Consider the following 21,611-nt stretch of genomic DNA (forward strand, 5'->3'; position numbering starts at 1 on the left):
ACACTGTTCCTCAAGAGGGGAACCCAGTGTGAGGTTGACTACCGGACTGCGTACTGCGTCGTCATAGGGACTTTCCTCTTTAAAGAATAGGCATTCATGACAGGCCAAGGTCAGTGAGTCACGGCAGAGAAAACGGGTCGCTGCTAATCATTTCAGAACACTTCAATAGGGACCCCCCCCCCCAAGTGATGTTTGGGGGATAGGGCGATGGGTTTGGGAGAGAGGCCATCTCTGGCACCGGGCCTTTCTTTTTTTCTCTCCCAAGTATGAAGTTCACTCTCGAATACAGGAAGAGATCAAAGTGACCAACAAACATTCCACCGCTCTGTACTCCCTGGATGTCTTCTAGCAGCAGACGTTGTGAAGGAGGAGAGAGAAGGGGAGGAGGAGGGGGGGGGGGCGACTCTTGTCTGTTAATTGGGTGTTTAGCCTTAAAGAGAAGCCAGTCCGTGATGCGTCGAAGAGCCCCGAGGGGATTGCGGGTCTTTTAACAGCAGGGCCGAGAGCCTCATTAGCTTTCAAACACTCTGACGCTAACATGCTACTGTAGCGTTAACATTGCTATAGCTGTCAAATCAGTTTGAAGGTAAAGGTTGCTATCTTTAGGAAAGTGGTGGAGGAATGAGGGAGCTTTCACTGAGGGAATTAGCCTTCAGAAGCTGAACACAGAGTATCATTATAGTTGGGAGCAAAATGCTAATAGCTAACGCTAACCGCTAATAGTTTTAAAGTTGAAGGATGCTATCTGAGGGATGTGGCAGGAGGCTGAAGTAGCATTTAGGGGGATTAACCTTCGTCTTCAGGGGACGAGAAAGCCCATATTCTCACGAAGGACAATTTAGTAGAGTGGCTAAGGAATTAATCCTCTCAATGAATAGGAATGTCGATAGCCGCCTGACTGATATAGATGACATAAAAGACAGAAAAGGACTTGTGAAACCCATTGTATGTAGCTCTAAGATGGTTCAAAGTCATTGCGAAGCCGCATAAATGTTCCGACAATTGTGGAGCTTCCATCCTGTGAATGCCCCGCATAGTATACTGTAGGTAGGCCTAAAATGGTATCGTAACAATGACCAGAACACCGCTGACAAAAGATCATGGAAATACCGGCGTAATGCTCCTTTAACTTTCACCCGCTATCAGCCGAGGCTAAGATTACTTCACATCCCCATACATAGTCTGAATAGCCCAGGTGCTTGTGTTAACTGCATGGAGTAGGATGATAAGAGAGGCTCTATTACCCTGGGGGCTATATTTACCGGCCTTAGGAGCGTCGTTTAAGGGGGGGGGGGGGGGGGGATTCACTGTGGCCCCAGCTTGGATGGGGCTCAGAAAACCAGCCACCACTGATCGATATATATATTATAAGGGGCCCAGTGACATTTTTCTTGGGGCCCAAAATCCCTGTCAACGCCCCTGTCCTTTCCCTCTCAATAGCCGTCTGCGACAGCCAGAGAACTCATTAAGGGGGGTCTGTAAGCGTAAACCCCGAGAATGAAGACGTGTCCGGGCCAGGCTCCGGGACGGAGGGCCTCTCTGCCAGTGGAGAATGCTGACGGTGGTGTCTAGAGTTGGCTGTGGTTCCGTCGGAACGGAACAGTAGCAGGATTAGCTTCTCTCTCACATTAAGTAGTGCAAAAACACACAAAAAAAAAGTTTCTATTAGAGCAGCCATATCCCCCCAAAAAGTTGAAAGGGAAGTGGTCGCTTAGGTTACCAGTACAAACAAAAGGTTTACGGTCCAAGAGGGGTCAGGGTGAGGTGATGATCATTTTGATCTGTCCACACCAAAAGCAAACAAAGGCAACACGGGTTCAAAAAACGGAAGAATGTCAACGCTTTCCATGACCCTGCGGATTTGGAAGGCCTTTTGTTTTTGTACCAGCTTCAGTTTCACGGCGTACCGGACTGGTCTGAATACCCTGTACCCTGGTGATTCTGGCTCCCATTACAGACAATTACTTCTATTTTCATCACAGTCATTACTAAATAACAACACAGCTGAAGTGTTTTGGCCACGATGAAACTCCATTCATGCACATAGCGTCCTCAAAGTCAATGGTAAGGGGTTGTACTCTAACTAGCTGAGCTTTCACACTCACACAATGTGTGTGTGTGTGAGAGAGAGAGAGACTGGGCGAGAGTCTGTGCGTGTACTTGTGTCTGAGTGAGGGATTATAAATGTGCCAGGGAGGAGGAAGGCCTGTACGTGTCGATGTGCTTGTGTGTGTGTGTGTGTGTGTTTGTGTGCGCGCGTTTCGCATTCTCACACGGCGCTGTAACCCAAGAGCGCTGTTTTCCTTGTCCCTTGCAAAGCCGTCTTTTCAGACCCCTTTGTCCTTGCGCATAACGTCAGGGGGTTTCAAAGAAATGACAAACAGGATGGAATGAGGAACAAGGAGGTAAAAAAACAGAGTGACAAAGGTTGGGAGATTTAACCTCTCAACCCGAATGTTTGGCCTGAACACGGTGACCATGCCCGGTCCATTTAGCCGACTGCAGCCAATACCTCTTAAGCTAACTCATGTCCGCATGAACTAACCGGAGCCACATTCGGTCCCCTAACGCCCCTCATCGATCCTAGACGACAGTGTATGCGATGCAAGAATTTCAACGGACACGATTGTCGCCCTCCAGTAGGGGGGGGAGGGGGGGGGAAATAAAACGGCTCAGTCTGGGAGGGGGCAACAAAGCCCCTCTGTGTGTGAGGTCAGGGAGAACGGGGGCCAAGCGAGCCAGGCTGCGGACCGGTTTGGGGAGGGGGGGGGGGGGGTGGGGTGGGGTTTGGGAGAGACCCCTCGCTGTGTACCCGAGGGGTCAAGGTGACATTCCGCAACACCGCCGAGACCGGCCTAATGGAGGACTCGCCGTCCAGCTATTGTTGAGGGTGAAAAAAGAGAAGGGGAGGGTGAAAGAAAAGACTAGAACGAGAGGTGGGGAGGAGGAAGGAAGGAGAGAGAGAGAGAGAGAGAGAGAAGGGAGAAAAGAATCCGAGACTCTCAGGGAAAGTGAAATGGATAGAATGTAAGAACGAGGTAGGTGGCAGGAGAGAGAGAGAGAGGAATCAATGGGCGGAGATTAGAGAGGGGAGCTGAAGGGGGCGGGGGGGGGGGGGGGGGGGGCGGGGTCGCTTTCGGACGGTTTCGGTTCTCTCTTACACTATGCTCACACACGGGACACGGAGTTGTGTCTGAGCTCAACGTAACGTGTCATATCATACAAGACGTGCTCCCTCGCTTCTCGCTATGCTGTAGGTTCGTGATACGAGGCTCTGGGCTCCATGACAGCCCGGCAGTGCAGTGCAGTGAAGCAGCAGCAGGCCCATGAACGTTGACAGGCCTGCAGATCGCCTTGTTGAGAGGGGTCAAGGATTAATTTTTTACAGCTCACTTTTCTGGCCCCCGGGTGATACTGTTTTTTTGCTTCCCTCTGGAATATGTAGGGGTGAGTCGTATGTCCACCTCCCTTGTTCTCTGTAAAGCGCATTGTGTTGCCTCTGGGTATGAAATGCGCTATACAAATAAAGCTTTGATTGATTGATTGATTGATTGATTGAAGCAATAGCAAAACCAAGCAATCAGACAGGTACTGTATGTCAAACATGCTTTTTTGGTGGTGTCTATTTAGTCTGGTACTGTAGGTGCCATTTCTGTGGTAGCCTGAGTAGAAATGTGTCAGAAACTCTAAGCTTAATTTTAACTCTGGAGACTGCAGGCAAGTTCTGGTGCCTTTAAGATGGCTTGTTGACAAAGATGGCCACTGTGACACTTACAATGCCATTTTACTGACACAGTCCAGATAGATCTCAAAGTAAGGACTGAAATATTGCTTCTCAATATACAAATGCTTTTCAAATGAACTGAAAATAAATAATTGAATAAATAAATAAATAAGATATGGACCGTTGACTCCATGTAAGAATGACCTCTGTCTCCTAACTGCTGACTCGTCTGTTATCGATATCCATACACAATATTACTACATGTATGCAAGTGTGTAACATCCCAATAGATCTGTCTGTACTGTATGCCTCTTAATGACAATCTGGGGTGAGGATTAACAGGTGAACATCCCTAACCTTCGTCGGCATCGGATCTTACCGTCATAAACTCAAAAAACAAAACAAAACGGCGGCTTGTCAGGGGAAGACGACGGTCATCGGTGAGCTGAGCGTCCAAGCCCCTTCCCCCCTCTCTCTCTCTCTCTTTTTCCTCAGTTCGCTCGCGTCTGATCCCTCGTTCCAGGGAACTCCTTCCAGTCCTCTTTGGACCCCGACCCTAGTCCCTTCGGTTCCTGGGAAGCACAGAGAGGGGGAGAAGGACAGGAGTTAGAGAGGGGGAGGGAGAGTGAGAGAGAGAGTCCCCTGTTTGGGTGAAGCGCTGATCAGATAGGGCTATTTTCAGAGACAGACAGGACTGGAAAGTTACCCCCCACTAAAGCATAGGGGGGTGAGAGAGAGAGAGAGAGAGAGAGAGAGAGAGAGGTATCAGGACCTGCCTCTCTCTACACACACACACAACTCCCCATCCCTGGCGTGAGCTATGCCAGCGGGACTCGGTAGCAGGCAGACAAGCCTCTGGCGAGATAAGCAGCACGGCGCAAAGAAACGACGGAAGAGAGAGAGAACAGGAGGGAGAGAACAGGAGAGAGAGAACAGGAGAGAGAGAGAACAGGAGAGAGAGAACAGGAGGCATCGCGGACAGACTGGAGGAGAGGTGTGGGAGAGAGCACACACACACCCTCCACCTCTCCTCTCTGGCCTTAAAATGTCGCACACACACACACACACATCCAAGTGCTGGTGACGAAACAGCAATTTCCACGGCGTTCGTCGACCCGGGGGACTCCAGATGAATTGGGGTGTTTCCAGAGCGAAATCGACCTGGGCGACGTCTGGGACGGCCTGGGCGACCCTGCTTGTCCTTTGTCCGACGTGGCCGAGTGGGTTTTTCCGCTTTCTGCTGTCGACAGGTCGATCGTCCGTCAGAATAGTCTAGCCGGGCTTACCGAGAAACACTCACGTGGTAAGGCGCATGCACACACACACACAGACGCGCACACACACGGACGCGCACAGACAGACGCGCACACACACACTCTGACTGTCTCTCTAACTCCCTCAGTCACGTCTAGCAGCAACCATATACAGATGAATTAAGTGTCCAGTCACCCGCATCATTAATAATCTTACTGCAATGTACAAGGTAATCCATATGGGTATGTATAAATGTGGGAATGTGCACACACACACACACACGTACACTCTCTCTCTCTCTCACACACTCTCTCTCTCTCTCACACACACACTATCTCTCTCTCTCACACACACACACGCACACACACGTACATTAAAGAGAGGTCAGCCAAAAACACCTCTAGTCCCCAGATCCAGCACGCAGCCTATTCCCAGGACGGTGATGTAACCACTGCTATTTTGCACCACATATTTAGCTCCTGGTCACCCAAAGCTGCGCTACTGTAAAACAGGCTGTCTGGACCACACCCACCTCCCTCCACTCTGCAGTACTGAAGCAAACAGTCACAAATAGATGCAACCGGTGATTCACCGTGATACAGGGTGAGCTCATCGGTCAAGATATAGGGTCAGAACATCAGGCTAGTTCCCCCTGAGATAATCACGAATTCCGTTCAATGATCCTCTCCTTTTGGTTGACTCAAAATCAAAAATGCTGCTGTTCGCTGATGAGGGTAGCAGCCGATACGCCGCTAAATTATTCACCAGCTTTGAGGAAAAAGCGGGCCGAGGACGAGCGTGAAATAATAGTGAGAATATAATCCAAAACTGGGTTTCCACTTCACACAAAGCGAGAGGAACGCTTCCCAGAACCGTTCTCCTTCCTTGCTGGACGATTCCCCCCGGCTGTACCCGGCCGGCCTGCGGGAGCCGAATCGGGTGCTTTTTGCGTGCTGTGATGTTGGTGGAGAGGCACGGTGACGTACGGCAGGCTTGGAGGTGATCCCGGGGAGGAAATGCCAGGGGAACAAGGGCTTTCTGCCCAGCAAAAAGAACATAGCTTGTGCAGCTACCACAATATATCATGCAATATCTTCCACATGCATAGAAGGAAGATTTGAATCCGTTTTAACGAGAAAACTGCTCCATTCCCCGCTCTACGGCCGAGTCTATGTTGTTCCCCGCGGTCCGCATGGATAACCTCTGGCTTGCATTACATAACAGCACATAAGACTCGGTGGCGCACTTGAATACAATGACTCACATGTGAGTGTGTCATATAGGCTTACCGCATTATCTCCATTTGCATGCACCGCACTCACAGTAGAAATTGCACCGTTACAGCATCAGACCCCTGAGGATCCCGAGGAGCTACACGATTCTAAAAGCCACAGCTTCTATCTACTTTAGAACAAGTGAGCAGGAATGTCAGTTCTAGCACTAGGTGAAGCGCTAGCTAACACACTGCTAGCAGCAACACCAGCCTCATTAACCTAGCCAACAGAGCAGCAGCAGTCAGCGTGGTAACGCTCGTAAACATGGATTCACTCAGCTGTTCAGCTCCTGGATCAACACCGTCCCGAGTCCCACTGTCACCAGGTCAACCGTGAGGTAGTAATGTTCAAAAAAAAAAAAAGTACAGGCGGTTCCCATGGAAACTGGAGTACCAACTAGCGACGTGACAGCGCTCGCCGCCGTTCGTGCCCCGGACCTTGAGGTTGCCCCTGCGATGGAACCTGAGAGGCCAGGACCGGAGGGCCACGGTCGAATGGTGACCGGGTGGCAAAAGAAAAAAGAGAAAAAAGACAGGTCCTATAGCCAGGAGCTGGGGATCAGAGAGGTATGGCGACAAGCTGAGAATTGACAGGTGTTAATGATGTCACCCTGGGGGTAATACTCGGTGAGGGAACGTAGGCCCAAAACAGCCCTGTTGATCATACTGGTTACGTCATACTGGAGAAGGTCAGAGGTCAGATTGCAATTTGACATCTTGTTAAAAGAAGATAGGCATGGACATTATCGTTGAATAACGGGAGTACTCACTTGAGCCTAATATGCTCTACACTACACACTAATTGGGCATATCTGCTCATTGCTAAGCATGCTTCAGAGACTTTACGTGTGACCGCCAGTATGACTGTGTGTGTGGTGGGGGACAAAAACGATTAACCGAATATGGTCCACCAACAGCTCAGGAATCCTCCCATTAAAGTACCAGAGCTGACTATTTTAGTAACATACACACACACACCCGCATGCAGGCTGACCTACAAGCCACTCAGGACCAGACGGGCCGTGTCGACACGGGAGCAGGTTTCAACACCCGCTTCATTATCAGCTCCGCCGTCGTCCAGCCCTTCCAGGCTGAGTAAGTGACGGGTTATAAAAAGCAGCCGAGCGCCGTGCTGTAATAACGCACGTCGTCGTGTCGCTTACCGGGACTTCGACCCGGCAACAGAAAGAAAAATGGCGAGAGCGCCAAGACACCATAAATCTATCGACAGTAAACATAGAGATCAACCAGCCACGCAGATTTTTTTTTTTTGTGCGTGTGGGGGGGCTGATATTTGCCCTGCATAAGCTATGAATAGGGAGGGTATGATCATTGATAAGCCTATACTGTACAAAGACTGCTAACAGGAGAGAGTCTGGAGCACTCGGGTCATTTTAAAAACTTTTTATTAGGTGCAAATAAAAACTGACGTTTCGACTGAAAGTCTTCCTCAGAGTGACTTTCAGTCTAAATGTCAGTTTTTATTTGCACCTAATAAAAAGTTTTTAAGATGACCTGAGTGCTCCAGTCTCTCTCCTGTTGAAGATATTGGTCCTATTCTGAGAAGCACCGATCCTCATCTCCAAAGAAGAAGTTTGAGCGCGTGTACTCCCAAGTTTTTACTGCTAATTGTTTGTTCAAAGGCCATAGTGGTTAAGACTGTAGCCCTACTAGGCCTACTTATTCAGGCCAGAGCTATAAGGCCTTTTTCTGGCCTTCAACAACAGAAATATAATACCTAGACAAGGCCATTGCCCCTTTGGCAACGCGCCCTTCACAAGCTGCGGAGAAAAGGTGGCGGCCCACCTGCTACGGCCTGCTCTCTAATCAACAGTTTGGTGAAGCTTCGTGTATTTACAGTCTTTGAAGCAGGACCACTTCGAGTTGCCGTAGTTGCGACAGCCAACACCGTCCGTCACACCTCTCCCTCCGCGGGGACCCTCGGGCCGACACGCATCCCGTCACCTCGTTACGGCAGCCAATCAGGCATCCGCTCAGCCTCTCTGCCTGGTAACAGGATCCGAGCGCTGGCCGCGGTGCCCGGGCGTCCTGGCTTAGGCGGTGTCAGCCCGGGGATTTGCACATCCTTGACTGGTGTAGGGTTTTAGGGGGCGTGGGGGCTTTCTTAAACGCTACACCTCTTTCATCACGCCGGGAGACAGAGAGAGAGAGAGAGAGAGAGAGAGATGGACGGTGTGTGGGCGACACTGCAGCTGGCTGGGTGTGTCACGGGTGGAGTTTGTAAGCTGTGTGTGTGTGTGTGTGTGTGTGTGTGTGTGTGTGTGTGTGTGTGTGTGTGTGTGTGTGTGTGTTCAAAGGTGTAATATCAGGCGTCTGCTTGGCCTTTGAAAACTCTTAAATGTTTGACCGTAGCCCCCGAGCTACTGGAACGAGGCTGCCCATGCACGCTGCTCCTAACCGTCCGTGTAGGTTTCACGGCCGTGCCCCCCCCCCCCACTACGCCCCTTCGCCTGTCTGGCTAACCTGTGGCCGGCGGCGGCGGCCCCCCGGTCTGTAATCCCCCATGGCTCAGGTTCACCGCTGCCCCAGGGTCCCTGGAAAGGTCAGCTAGCCGCATGCCAGCTCGGCGGATGGGACTGCCTTGTGTATTTTCAGAGAGAGTGTCAACTTTGACTCCCATGAATCACCGCCACTGACACACTTTTACCCCCCCCGCCCCCACACCTACCCCACCCCCCCACCCCCAGTTCAAAGTCAACAGGACGTAAACAAACACGGTTCTAGAAACCCTTCATCGCCCTAAAACACTCACTTTATAGCAAATGCAGTGCAGGCAATACATTCAACAATACCTCAGCTTGTCAACCCTGAATCAACCAAAATATTCCTGTAAGTACTTCTAAAGGGACTACTTTGACTGTAGCTTCCTTAATACTACAGGCTAATTTCCCCATTGGTACGTATAGTGTTACTATAGCCTATTTAATTCTGATACAGTGCATTGCAAATGACTACAGTATTCTAAAGGGATACGCTAGATATACGGCAGCCTATTCTTACAGCAGTAGAACCCAACAGCGCCCGCAGCACTGGAAAGAGGATTCGCTTGAGTCAGCAATAGCTGTTTCTAGGAGGGGGGTGAGGGGTGCGGGGGGGGGGGGGTCAGGAGAAACCAACACAAACTATTTTTTTTGCTTTGTTTTCCTCCCCCGTGGTGCTTTTTTAGAGAGACACAATGGGTCCCCTGGCTTTGAGAGCGCTGGGCTATTGTGTTCCCCCCCCTCCCACCATCGGGATTTTGTTTGTGTTCCGGTGACATCAACCCTCTCCGTGCACGCTACTGTGGGAGTAGAGAGGGTGTCGCACCACGCCCCCCCCCCCCCCCCTCCCCAAAGGGTAAAGGTCAACCTGGGTCTTTTGTCGATGGCGAGCTCAGCTCCGCTACTTCCTGCGTTCAGGCTTAGCGAAGCGCCCCACGCAGATGGCTGTCACTCATTGGTTCCCGCGGTCGACTATATGAGGATGACTGAGCCATTTCCCTTCCGAATGAGTGGCCTCTGCTGTTACCGCGCCCGTGCAATAGTCCAGGCATAACTGACCTGGGTGAAGTGTATTACATGGGGGGGGGGGGGGGGGTGCAGCTCACGCAACAAAAATGTGAGCTCCGTTCTGCTACCGAATCCCTTTCGTAAGCGGCCAATCCCACTGCAGTGTGGCTAGAGGGGCACATTCACTCGCCTGTGTCCGTCATCTACCAATTACCCCGGACTCAGGAGGTATGATACGGCGCTACCGCAGGATTTGGAGACGTGCCGGGTGGGAGGGGGCGGGGGGCGCTCCCCTTTTATCTACGACTGGGCGCTGAGAAGCAGAGCGGCTTTTCACCCACCGGACCGCTTCAGCCATGACATCAGCTCTTCCTCTCAAACAGAAGAAAGAGAGAGAGAGAGAGAGAGCGGGGGGGGTGCAGGAAAGGGAAGCTAGCCACAGGGTTTTAGAATGGGGGGAGCAGACAGAGGGAGAGTGGAAGACACTGAGAAAGCGGAGCTGGGCAGGTGGAGAGCGGGAGAAGGGAAGGGCGAGAGACAAAGACAGAGAGCAGCCCCCCTGTCACACTGTACTTTCCAGAGAAACCGTATCGCATTCCCCAGTTCCCCGGTGGCTTGTCTCAATCTTGCACCGCTACCCACCGCCACTCCATTCCCCCCACCCCTCTCTCTCACTCTCTCCCTCCCTCTCTCTCTCCCCCTCTTTCTCTCCCTCCCTCCCTCTCTCTCTCTCCCCCTCTCTCTCTCCCTCCCCCTCTCTCTCTCTCCCTCCCTCTCTCTCTCTCCCTCTCACTCTCTCCCTCTCACTCTCTCTCTCTCTCCCTCCCTCTCTCTCTCTCTCTCTCTCCCGCTGTAACTCTAACTGGCAGGTAGCAGGTGCAACCAAATAGCTAGAGAGACTCCCATTCTATCCATCGGCCGTAAATCAAGTCAAAATGCGATGATTGTCCCATAATGTATCCGCCTGTGACACCCCCCCACCCCCACCCCCCACACAAGACTATTTATTGGGTCTCACTGAAACACATAAAAGCCACCTGTTGATTCCTCTGATGGGTTTCTTAGGACAAGCATTGCATCACTCGCTCTCTCTCCTCATGTATGTCTCTGACACACACACATCCCTTTTACAAAAACACTTTCACATAATATTGTGTACACGTTCTCTCTCTCTCTCTCTCTCTCTCTCACACACACACACACACACACACACACACACACACACACACACACACACACACACACACACAGGTCTGACAGATAAGCTACACTCGGAGGTGTGAGGTTCCAGGACCCTATAGAGTTACCACAGTATCCATTTCCGACACCTCGCCTCTCTTCCTGTTGAGGACGGAGCCCATTCAAATGACGAGACCCTACAGGAAGTTAGCGTCACAGTCAGGGCTTTCACTTTCCCTCATTACATCACCGCCTTAATAGCGGGCGTGACCGACTAGGTGGACAAACAGGTGTGTTTCCCGTCAGAACTAGGAGGTAGGATGCCTAGCCTGCAGGCGGTAGGTAGGTAGGTAGGTAGGTAGGTAGGTAGGTAGGTAGGTAGGTAGGTAGGTAGGTAGGTACTTTATTAATCCCTGAGGGGAAATGCACTGCTACACCAGCCACATCAAGGGCATCAACACAAAGTACAAAAGGTGCAAATATAAATACACAATACACTCTACAAATACACAATACAATATACAGATGTGTACATACACAGATGAGCGGTACAAGCATGCCAAGGGGCACAATGTACAATATATTACAAATATACAGACATGGAACTGCTAGCAGATGGCTGAGTCACAAATACTAGTATCTGACAGTTGAGACGTGTTTAGTGACAACGGCATGGAAGGTGAATATGGCGTCATGCCAATGAAACAGAAGCGCTCGCAGAGGAGAGCCCATAGGTGCTCCACCTCATATAAACTACTGTATGTCCTCTGAATCTCTTCATATAGTATGATCATTATTATACAACAACTGACAGGTGTAGCCTAATCTGCTTAAAGTGAACGAAGCCTTAGATGTCTACAGTATATAGTGGATGGTGTAATTACACAAACGCTAACCTGCTATATGATGAAGTGTGCCTTAAGAAAAGCAACTGCGGCTACATGACTGTACACATCACTTGCGTCAGACTGTATGTCAAACAAAATACTACAGTAGGGTGGATATCATAATGTAGCCTAATAAAAGTACAAAATAAGTAACAAATTCAGATGATCAAAGTACCTGACTGTATTATTGGGCTGCTATTGGAGTAACAAGGTTGGCATTGTAACTTACAAAATAAACACTTAATAGTTGCTAACCCCTGGGCTACAAATTAAAACCAGGCAGGGACATCAGCACAATCCCGTATTGTAGCCTAAGGAACAAGAGCGCTTTTCTCTCCGTCGCCCCCGGACCCTCCTAATGACCCTCTAACGACGGCCTTGTTAATTGTTATGTTAATCAACGTGGCTCAATCCTGAACGCACTGGCACCGGCCGCTCGCGGTAACTGAGCATCCTATCCAGGCGGATTGTTGTTCCAAGAAGGTCACGCTAGATTGAGTTACAGTAATCTTTCTTATTCACTGCCAAGAACCAGCGACCCCAATCCATCGGAATGCCATCAAAACACTTACAGGCTTTCAAAATGTTGTGCTGAGCAAGGCCATTTGAAATTGACAAACAACCCAATTCATTTCAGGAGTGTTTTGAAAAACAAGCAGATAAATCATGTTGTTACCCACAATAGCCATCATGCGCTGTATGAAAACGTGTGGGCTGTTTTCGTTGTCTCATAGCCTACAGTAGGCTAGGCTACAAGCCAAACAACCAAGCTATGACTTCAGGCATCATTCGTGACCTACAATTCATCCCATATGGATACGTGTATCACTGACAGGCTCTCTGTTTTTGCACTGAACATCCAGCCGTATGCGCGCTACAGAAGTAGCACATCGAATTGGTTATGTCAGAGGCAATTCCTTACCTCAAAGAGAACGACGTGTCATTTGAAGGAATACTGCAACACTATCGACCCAGTCCACGTAAAAATGAGTGAGCCTGAGCTGCCAGAAATCCACACAAATCTGAAACGGAACCCGAGCAGCTCATACCCGTCCCTTTCACCCGCGGAATTTCCGAATGAAACAGCACACCTGCTTCTCTGCGCCCTCTCCGCTCTCGGTCCAAATAAGCAAACGCGCACGGACGTTGCCAGTCAGCCTACGGTGCACGGCCAGCAAGGGCAACACCCTCTCTCTCTCTCACACGGGTCACTTGCTCTCACTCGGAGCTCTGGAGCTACTGAGGTAGCATTGCAGTAAAACTGTGCCTTTACTCATGATAAAACGCCGTCCCTCTCGGCACCTCTTGATAGAGAGGAGGAGGAGGCGGTGACGCGGCGAGCGCTCTTTTTTTCCGCATGCTCGTCGCGCGATGCACGCATAGCGGTCACGAGCGTGCTGCCGACCTGACAGCCCCGAGCCTAGAGAACAACTCGCTCTATCAAGATGTCATCGATGGTTTGAGCTCGGCTCGCTGTTTCCCCAGCTAAAAAAGAATGGTTTTCTAGCACGAAGAGGATGATACAGCGGCGCCTCCGTGAGCAAGATGGCCTCCCGTCGCTCGGGATACCGCGAGCCACTCATTGGATCTCGCGTAGTCATGGCAACGGCCGCGGTTCAATTTGTGCTCTTGGAGGAGGATGGACGAGGGATGTCCATGTCTACCTCAGCATAGTTTAGACCTTACAGAAAGCACTGGCCCACATTCAATTTGTTAAGGACTAGACTGCTTGTTTGCACTGCAGGATGAAGCTTTCGGCCTACTTGAATAATGCATTATTGTAGCCTATCCTATGAAAATTGCACTTGTCATTTCTATCTTGTCACTTATGCTATAGCCTATCTTGTGAGCACACATGAGATATCCATGCATCAGAGGTGTCAGAGTTGAACGTGTAGGCCTACACGTATGTGAATGCAGCCAACACACACACGGACAAACACACACACACACACTCACACTCACCATACAAGGCCATGTGAGGTGGTGGTGGTGGGGGGTCTCGTAGCTATGTTTGGCCCTGTTCCCATGAAATGCCGTATGCAAACATATGATCTAGTGATGCGAGCTGGTCTGATCTGACACTTGACGCATTCACACCGGCAGCTCCATCTTCAGTATCACATCCTTGATCACATTTCACATGTTTAACGCTTTGATATGGAGACATGGAACAGGAATCACTTTTTAGACAGCTGCAATGAAGCGTATCACAGTATCACAGGACTGGACTATATGGGTATTTTCATGAAGTGTTATGAAAACGGTGGTAGAAATGCATAGGAATAGCTTCCCAGGAAAATGAGGCAGAGGCTGACTAACTTTGTCCGCCTCTCCCTTTGCAACTGTTGGCAATGCATCACCTTATGCTAAATACAGCTGTGATTGAGCTATTGCCTTCAACAGATAAGGTCTCATTTTAGCCTGTGTATCTCCAGCCCTCGCCAGCGCAATACATGAGTCTGTTACCAGTCCTGAGGCAAGCAATAGGTCACCGCAAGGCTTATTGCTCAAACAGTTGTAAAACCGTACAACAGGTGTTGTAAGGGTAAAAAAAAAGGTTGATTAGATAAGATACAAGCTATGACGTGGTGTGTGTGTGTGTGTGTATGTGTGTGTGTGGGGGGTTAATGCACTGTGTCCGAATGTCCATACTACAAACTACATACTATATAGTATACAATAATAATAATAATAATAAACTTTATTTATATAGAACCTTTCTAAACAAATGTTACAAAGTGCTTTACAAACAATCTGCAGTATACCAAAACACATATACTGCAACTCACATACTACATACTATTTATTATGTACTACTCAACGAAAACACATTTAGTATGCAAGATAAATGTAGTATCCTACCCAATGCCCATTCGCTTTGCATTAAGATCCGGTCCTGTTAAAGTTGCATCCGCCGGATAAAATTTTGGAGTAGGCAGACTCTAGATAGTCTGGGGCCAATCGCTTTGCATTTTACCGATCTAAGGCGATGGTCTGGGTCCAATCGCTTTGCCTTTTACCGATCTAAGGCGGGTCTAGGGAGAGTTGGAACCGCCGGACGCAGCTTCGGAGTAGGCGGGCTCTAGACAGGATGTGAATGTGATAGTGAATGGAAACTGGGGTTGGAGGGGACACATGCAGGCATGGAGGCGCCATATTGCTCATGAATTATTAAACTTGTTTTTCCACACAGGGTTCTTATGAACAGTCTGGTGGGCCGGGGGCGACAGGGAGAGGATAGGCTAAGGACAATCAACAACATTTGCAAAGAAAAGGCCTGGCTGGACATAAACAAAGTGGTCACAAAATACTTGTTCTAAATTTCGCATCAGCGACAAGCAAAAACCGGATTACTGTAAATGAGGTAAAGGGAGCTACAGTGTGTAGACTCTCTTTCTTTCTTTCTTTCTTTTTTCTTTCTTTCTTTCTTTCTTTCTTTCTTTCTTTCTTTCTTTCTTTCTTTCTTTCTTTCTTTCTTTCTTTCTTTCTTTCTTTCATTCATGGACATAAACAATTTCCGTATGACCTTGTTTGTACGGCACAAGATTCTTTCTTTCAGTTGTAGGCAGTATAGCGGGTGGAGTAGGCCTACAGGTCATTATCAATAGCTGATGAATGGTCAGTTATTGTTCATCTTGAAACGATATTGAGAGTGGAGAAATCTGATCCCAGACCTATGGCTGAGGAATCGATTGATTTGAAGTGTATTTTATCCCTCGAACACACACAAACACACACACACACACACACACACACACACACACACACACGATCAGAAACACTCTTCCCACATCAGCCCACATCAAAAATCGGACCAAATATAACCTGTCTTTGATAGGTGACCTTTGGTGAGGTGGCAACAGCGCCCGTGTATGTGTATTCGTCTGTGTGTGTTTGTGTGTGTATTCGTCTGTGTGTGTGTTTGTGCGCGCTCTGTTTTCTCTCCACCATCATCTACACCGCTCTCTCTATCTCACTGTTGTCAAGTGGGAGCCTTATTTTAGGTGAAGGGGGGGTGGGGGGGGCGTTATCCACGACCCTAGTGGTGGTCTCTAATTTAGCGTCCCCTTATCCGTCTCCACGGGGACAGGTGGACCGGCCTCACTGCGAACCCCTGGGGAGAGGGGGGTGGGGGGGGCGCTACACAGCGTCTGGTATGCAGTGTTCCCGCCGGTGACACACTGTACTCAGGCACAGATATACTTAGTGTGGTGGGGCTGGGAGGCATTCCAACGCATTGGTGTTTATGGAAAAAGCTATGTGTGTGTGTGTTTGTATGCGTGCGTATATGTCATTTCCTAATTGCATATGATCTCACGCGCGGACGTTGTTAGTTAGTGAGCCCTAATGTGTAGCGTGGGTGCTAATCTTCCTGGACTGTCGGCCCGGCCCGGGTTCCAATAATTTACCGATGCGTCCTTCACCCAATACTTTTATCACTGGATCACTGAAGAGGTGAGAGGGAAGGAGATGTTCAAGGGAATTCCCGTTGCACGTTCCCAACCTGTCCCTAAGACGACAGTGTCCAGTTGCTATGTGGGGAATATGGCCGTGAAGCCTAAGCTGTACATCACAAAGGGTATGACGTCATGAGGAATTCGGCATGGCACTGCCACTCCTAACCCCCCCACCAAGCAGACGCCATGACGACCAACCACAGTGAGGGGGGCATCCGTTAATCCCCCCCCACCCCTACCCCCACCCACCCATCAAGTCTGTAATTATCTCACGTCCGAGGCCTAAAAATACCGTCACCCCAGGCCTGCAGTTGTTCTCACACGCAGCATCACATACAGGGGATAGAGAGAGAGAGAGAGAGAGAGAGAGAGAGAGAGAGAGAGAGGGTGAGAAAGACAGAGAGAGAGGGTGAGAAAGAGAAGAGAGAGGGAGAGAAAGAGAGAGGGTGAGAAAGAGAAGAGAGAGGGAGAGAAAGAGAGAGGGTGAGAAAGAGAAGAGAGAGGGAGAGAAAGAGAGAGGGTGAGAAAGAGAAGAGAGAAAGAGAGAGGGTGAGAAAGAGAGAGGGTGAGAAAGAGAGAGGGTGAGAAAGAGAGAGGGAAAGAAAGAGTGGGAGAGAGAGGGGAAAAGAGAAAGAAATAGGGGAGAGAGAAAGAGAGAGAGGGAGCTGTGACACATGGTTCTCTGGTAGAAAATAACCTCCTTATCTGAGCTTAGGGCCCTCACATGGACTCCTATGGCTTCTAGAAAGTTCCACATTCCGTGTGTCTGATATTGGCGTGTGGGGTCGTTATCTCTGGCTAGTCTGGCTAATGTTAAGGCTTACTCGTAGTGCTGAATGGGTACAGTCATTGGCATCTGGAGCGGGACAGAGGCACAGACGTTGTTTGGGCATGACAGTATGCTACTTCCACTAGGCATTCTTGACTTGCTTTGATGTTGGCAGGGCTGACCATGTGAAGTACCCGACCAAAAATATGGTCGCTGTCGCAGATGGCTATGGAGCTCTTCTTGTTATCATCAGTCACTAATAAGTGCCATAAGTAGACATATCTAAAAGCCAAGCAGTATCAGTTGTGTGAAAAAGAAAAAAAATCTGAAATTGACACATCTCAATTCCAATATTGCCAAATGTTCTAAAAGGACCCTCTTGAGAAATTCAGAGAAACGGCATGCTCACAAAACCCTCATGAATAGCTCTCATTCATTCCACCTTCGCTCTGCAGACGCACGACCCTCGTCTCAAATGACCTGAATCATTTTATTCCCGTCTGTCTGTCACGCCCTCACCCTTCCTCCAGCGCTATTGGCTGCCGGCAAGACGGGTATTAAAGCTGACATGGATCTCCAGCTCGCATTGATGGAGTGTGTGTATGGGGGGCTGTAGAGCCACTGTTCCTGTCACCCTCGCCCCGTCCCAAATTAAACACGCCCAGGTGGCTTTGCCCCCTCTCTGCCCGCCTGACCTGTACTAATCCGTGGCGCCTTGTTTGACGTCACGGTCATGACATCATCGTGGACACCAGGCTGAGACGGAGTGATACAGCGGAGACGGACAGGGTGCGATGGAGAGAGAGAGGGAAAGAGAGAGAGGAGGGTGAGAGTGTAGGTAGGTAGACAGCGAGTAGGGTGGGGTGAGAGACAGAGTGGGAGAGAGACAGGGAGAGATGGAAGGCTAAGATTGGCAGAGAGGGAGGGAGAGATAGATGAGGAGAGCAGATGAGAGAGAGAGAGAGAGAGAGAGAGAGAGAGAGAGAGAAAGAGAAAGAGAAAGAGAGAGAGAGAGAAAGACAGAGAAAGAGAGAGAGAGAAAGAGAGAGAGAGAGAGAAAGAAAGAGAGAGAGAGAGAGAGAGAGAGAGAGAGAGAGAAAGAGAGAGAGAGAGAGAGAGAAAGAGAGAGAGAGAGAGTTTTAAATAAGAATGACTCACAGGCGGGGGATTTTAAACGGTGCCACACACCACCACCACTCTCTTGTCCGTCTACTGCTGTGACATCGGGCCAAAAAGGACCCGACGCCAGCCATTTATTCTGATATCATTACCCTGTCTCATCGAAGATGATAAATTAAAAGCGCAACACAGGTCTCCATTCGTAGAAAGAATGCTAAGGCCATCACAAAGCAATTATGATATCAAATAACTACTGAAAATACTCTGCAGTGACAGGTGGACATAAATGGCCAGTGTCACGACATCCATAAATAAATTGGCACGGCGCAAATACTTGTGTAAGTGTCTTTGAACATTAAAAACATCACAACTTCCCATTTTGAAAGGCGGTGACTAATCGCCCCCCCCCCCAATCTCTTATTTCAGCACTTGTGCTTTACCACGAGACGCCGGGCCAGAGCACAGCTCGTATCAAAGCTGGTTTTATTTCATCACAGTGACTTCATCCCACCCCCCACCACACACACACACCCCGCCCCAGGGTAATGGCGGGGCCAAGCGGTTCCCAGAACGGCTTTATCAGTCCTGCTGGGAGAGGTGCTGAGGGGACTGCTGCACACACACACACACACACACGCACACACGTGCGCTTGTTCGTATGCAAATGTACACACTCACGAAAGTGCACACAAACACACGCGCACATGCAGTATTCAAATGCTACATACACATAATCTACAGTGTCAATATATAGAGATACAGAGATAGACTGATGACAGACACCCCCCCCCCCCACACACACACACACACCACACACAGAAGGGCGCAGCAGTCAGAGATGGCTGACTGCCTTAGATACAGGAGTGTGTGTGTGTTTGTGTGTGTATGTGTGTGTGTGTGATGTAAGGAAGGAACCGTTAGCCAAGGGTAATTCACATAGCACATCACAAGGTTGCTGCTCTGCTTACTGAGGGATGTTTATTTGCTTGTCACCGTTTCTCTCTCTGGCCAAATCTGTTCTTATGTCCTCCTGCCATTGTTGATGTGGGCTTTGATGTGTCTCTCACCCTCCACACACGCCTCTGACAATCTATCTCTCTCTCTCTTGGTTAATGTCAAGTTAAAAGGGCATATCAAACAATGTCAACTTTGCATTAAAAATTAAATAATTGACCGAATGACCCTTAATGACAACAGTCATAAACATTCGTAAAGATTCATGCGCCATGTCATTATGACAGTGTCATGTCAGTCTTATGCACACCCCTTAAAAATAAAGTGTTATCCAAAACGACACTCACAAAGACTATAAAACATAATTAAAAGTTCCAAGGATTAACACGCCACACGCACATACTTCTTAATAGCCCTGTAAAGTTAATGATAAGTAGCAGAGTATCTTTCACTCTTCCTCGCAGTCTCCAATAACAAAACCAGACGCAGGTCCACCCTGCGAGGTCGTGACCCGCGCCAAACCCCTCTCGCCGTTTCCTTATGCGGCCAGGCGGCGCGGGTTACACATGATTACATAACAGCCCCCCCCCCCCATATTATATTCCATATTATATTTGTCCGTCTCTGGCTCGAGTCAGAAGACAGACCACCCCCTCTCTTCCCACAGGTCTAATTTTACCGCTGCCTTCATTCTCCTCTCCGCAGCACCTTGTTCCCCGGGGAGAACACCGGGTCGCTGTGATGAATGCGGTGAGTCTCTCGGACCCCCGGCGATGGATGCCGGGGGCCGAGAGAGGACATAGCTCAAAACTGATGCAATTCTTTGAGGACATTGGTCAAAGACTATCGAGGGCTGGGTGATGCTCGGCTGTAGGCGCGAAAGCAATCCACGTGTAGCAATAACATTAGAGAGATGAGTAGGCTAGGCCTAGGCCACAGGCAAATTGCTGTGCACAATGTGCAGTGGAGCTTTATCGATTCACGTTGAGCTTCGAGGCTGGGGGGTTGACAGGTGCAGAACAAAGGAAGGAATCCTACAAAAAAAAAAGAATTGTTGTATTGCGTTGTTTGTTGTTGCTCAAGGCTCTCTTCGAAAACCCTTGAATTGATAATGTTGAAAACAGCGCCCTCTTTTGGTTGGGCACGAAATTAGATTTGATGTGTGACTCGATCTGCAGGCTACAACATAACCCCCAAAACCAAATAGCCTACCCACACTACAATATGGTCTATAATATCACACACACACACAAACGGTGTGAGTTGACCTGAACACACTTGGGTGACTCTATTTCAGCCAACGCTCCCTTTACCTCTCCACTAGCTAATTAGCGACCATTTAGTCTAAGGTATTTATATGATGGAGAAATCTGCTTTCGCGTTCTGCTTGATTTACTGTTTAAGCAATAAATCCCATTCATAGGTTTGCAGCTTTTTTCTCCGGCTTGCAATTAAGTAATGGGTCAATTAATCCTGTCAAACCAGCGCATGCAGCCGGAGGGGAGTGAGGCTCTATTCACACACAGCCAATGTGAAGGGAACAAGAGGCTTGGGACTGGTACCCGTGTGTGTGTGTGTGTGTGTGTGTGTGTCGGCCTCGGCCTCTCTGCGATTTCACAGTCAATGGGTCCTGTCGGGGAAAATCAAAACCTGACCCAGCCCTCCAGGCATGTTGTGTCAGACATCCGGGAAGCCTGGAGCGGTGTGTGAGATTGGGACTATCTTCCTCCTGGCTTGTATTACACCTCCGTCCCTCTATATCTCTGCCTTCTTCTACCTTCCCATGATTCCCTTAGTCCGTATGCTTCAGTCCCTTGAGGACCCTCTGTTTTCCTCTCTCTCCCTCTCTTACATTCCACCCCCCCCCCCATCCTCTCTCTAGGGTTAGGGTTAGGTGTCATAAGCTGAAACCACCGGGTCATATTTAATTCTGACCCATATCTGCATGGGGCGGCTGTAGCTCAGGAGGTACTGTAGACCGTAGGGTCGGCGGTTCAAATCCCGGCTCCTCCTGACTACATGTCGAAGTGTCCTTGGGCAAGACACTGAACCCCAAAGTGCTCCCAATGAGTAGGCTAGCACCTTGCATGGCAGCTGCCGCCATTGGTGTGTGAATGGATGAATGAGAGGCCTTCATTGTAAAGCGCTTTGGATAAAAGCTCTATATAAGTGCAGTCCATTTATCTCGCTTCTAGGACTTTACGCAATTCCCCAAAGCCAGGCATTAGCAGGCCTAAAGCGGGTTAGCGTAAAACCTAAAGGACACAGTTAGGTATACTGGCGCATGAAAACTGTAGCTGATTTCAATTACCGGGTCTTTGGTCACAGATAGGACAGATAGTGAACAGGAGTGTTCAGTATCTGAAGAATGAGCTCTGACAAAGCAGCCCGAGATATAAAACAGAACAGAAAAATTTAACACAAGAGCCAACTTTTATTATTATTATCATTCTGGGTTTTTTGGGATAGAGCGGCGACACAGC

General features: G+C 49.2%; 1 protein-coding gene across 1 annotated transcript in view; it reads right to left on the reverse strand.

Annotated features, from left to right (window-relative positions):
• Positions 1-4,231, reverse strand: part of sorbs2a (sorbin and SH3 domain containing 2a) — a gene marked incomplete at its 3' end in the record, with an annotated part of 52,743 nt that extends 48,512 nt beyond the window's left edge. The window contains exon 1 of the mRNA XM_084454497.1: positions 4,104-4,231. The remainder of the gene's footprint in view (positions 1-4,103) is intronic.
• Positions 4,232-21,611: the final 17,380 nt, after the last annotated feature.

Source organism: Borostomias antarcticus, assembly GCF_949987555.1.
Source record: "Borostomias antarcticus genome assembly, chromosome: 20".
Lineage (NCBI taxonomy): Eukaryota > Metazoa > Chordata > Actinopteri > Stomiiformes > Stomiidae > Borostomias > Borostomias antarcticus.